The sequence below is a fragment of the Octopus bimaculoides genome, chromosome 25 (genome assembly GCF_046866305.1).
Source record: "Octopus bimaculoides isolate indiv1 chromosome 25, ASM4686630v1, whole genome shotgun sequence".
In the NCBI taxonomy this organism is placed as follows: Eukaryota; Metazoa; Mollusca; class Cephalopoda; order Octopoda; family Octopodidae; genus Octopus; species Octopus bimaculoides.
Genome location: NC_142952.1, coordinates 32,334,946 through 32,337,445, shown reverse-complemented (window position 1 = coordinate 32,337,445; position 2,500 = coordinate 32,334,946). Strand labels below are relative to the sequence as shown.

General features: G+C 36.0%; 1 long non-coding RNA gene across 1 annotated transcript in view; it reads right to left on the bottom strand.

Annotated features, from left to right (window-relative positions):
* The window catches only part of LOC149131156 (uncharacterized), a 38,700-nt gene that overhangs the window by 31,693 nt on the left and 4,507 nt on the right, over nt 1-2,500 (bottom strand). The window contains exon 2 of the long non-coding RNA XR_016238378.1: nt 2,276-2,384. This is a non-coding gene — a long non-coding RNA (uncharacterized LOC149131156). The remainder of the gene's footprint in view (nt 1-2,275; nt 2,385-2,500) is intronic.

Here is a 2,500-nt window from a genome sequence, read left to right as displayed (position 1 = left end):
ATTATTATTATTATTATTATTATTATTATTATTATTATTATTATTATTATTATTATTATTATTATTATTACTATTACTATTATTAACATGACGAACAGGTGGAATCGTCAGCATGTCAGACAAAATGCTTGTCAGTATTTATTCCAGCTTTACGTTCCGAGTTTCAAATTCCGCCAATGTCGACTTCCACTTCCACCCTTTCGGGGTCGATAAAATAAACACCATTTGAACCGTGTGGTCGATGCAATCGACTGACCTCTCCACACGACCACCTCCGCCAATAAAACCGTTGGTCGTGTGCCAGAATTCGTGACCATCATTATTTGTCATTATTTTTATTTATTCTTTCTTATATTCGATATCCATGCTTCTGCTTGGCATTCGGGAGTTTAAGTAGAAGTATCGACAATGTGATAAATGAAACGAACTGCCTTAACGCCCCTAATTCCATGTTTTCAAATTGATTCTCCAAATATACACAGCCGACTTTCCACGGACGGTGGTTATCAAAGATAATTGTTACTTAGACATTCTTACGGATGTACGTTTAGCGTCAATAACATGCTCGACTGATGATTGGTGACTGATGATTAATCAAGAGAAAACAGCCGATAATAACCCAACCCTGATCGTAATTGAACAAGGCCAACAAAGCATTGATTAAAGTAAGCGGAGCCGCCATTTGTGAAGTAGAAAGAAAGAAGCGAGAAAGATGACGTGAGAAGAGAAGAGACGGGTTGATACAAAAACGGGGATCGGAGTAAACGAAAATAGAAAGACGTATTGTAACGCGCGTTTAATCTTGGTTGATATTGTTCCGTAAATAGTAATAAATTGAGATTTTGTAATTCGAAACCAAAACTTCATGATTATTTTTAAGTTGGTCTCTTGTATTCGTCTTCCAATTACTCTCCGTTTTATATAATGTTTATTCATTTCTTTTCATTTTTTTCTTTTCTTTTTTGTTTTCCTTTAACATTCGAGATTCTAGTAACTTTCAATTTATTTTCACACGGTTTTACATCCACCATTTTCTTAATGGAATGAAAAGATGTCGGCAGCGATTGATTATTTTTTCCTTTCTTTAATTTTTTGGTTCTTTTTTGTTGTTGTTGTTTTGTTTTGTCTTTTTTGCCTTTTACTTGTTTCCGTCATTTAACTGTGGCCATGCTGGGGCACCGCCTTGATGAAATTTGAGTCGAATGAATCAACCTTGGTACTCATTTTTTTTTCTTAGACCTGTTACTTATTTTATTGGTCCCTTTTGCCGAACTGCTAAGATACGGGGATGCAAACACACCAACACCGGTTGTTCAGGGGTATGAGGGACAAACTCAGGTGCGCGCACGTGCATACACACACACACATATATAAGCCCATCGCATGTATATGTGTGTGGGGTGTGCGCCCAAGAAAACGCCCAAGAAAACATTCGCACATAAACTTTAAAGACATAATAGATATATTGTGTAAAGTTTTCAGTGAAAAGAGCTCATTGTTCAACACACATTGGAAGTGTGTGACCATAAAGGAAAACAACGACGTGGACTACATCCCATATACTGGTAGAGTAAAGAGGGAATGCGAGAAGTTTAAGCTGGATGAATTAACGCCAGATATGTTCAAATGTCTGATTTTTACACAGAGACATACTGCCGAAAAGGACGCAGAAGTTAGAACTAGAATTCTCGCAAAGCTGGAACAAAACCAGGATGTAACCCGACAACAAGTGTCAGAAGAATGTGAAAGGATAATCAAATTAAGACACTACGCAGAGGAAATTGAATGTGAAGATTGTTTCCAAGTAAAGCAAGTACGAAATAATCAGAATAAAGATTAAAGTGCTTTCTAAAAAACACGACAGAAATCGGGTAACCAACGCATGTTTTGCATGTGGTGTTATACACCTGAGGAAATATAGGACATATAAAGGTTCACTGTAGAACGAAGATGAAAAAAAAAACGCCAGAACAAAAGAAAAAGAACGAATAGTGTGTCATCGGAAGAAATTGGTAATACAACAATGAGGAAATTCGTGAAGGTGAAAATCAAAAATTCAAGTGTTAAAATGAAATTAGACACTGGATGTGATATCACCATTATAAACGAAAAAAACTTGGAAATATGTCGGTAAGCTGAAGTTAATTAACTTGAAAAAGGTAGCACATAGTGTTACGGGAAAAAGATTATATTTTTTCGGTGAATTCATATGTAATGTAACATTTCGAGGTCAAACGAAAAAGGTAAAGAAATATGCGTTAAAAAGTTCACTTACTTTATTCGGCACAGAGTGGATGGAACTGTTCAAGTTGTGGAATAAGCCCATAAATGTTTTGAGTGGAAACATAGTCGGTTCATTCGAAGGTTCGAATTCAGCTGAAGGACTGAAACAAAAAGTCTACAGTAAGACAGAGTGGAACACATGTATGTAAGCCAAAACGGAATAAGAAAAAATTGCCCACGATAAAAAGTAAACATTGTTCAAAAGTAGATGTTCCGT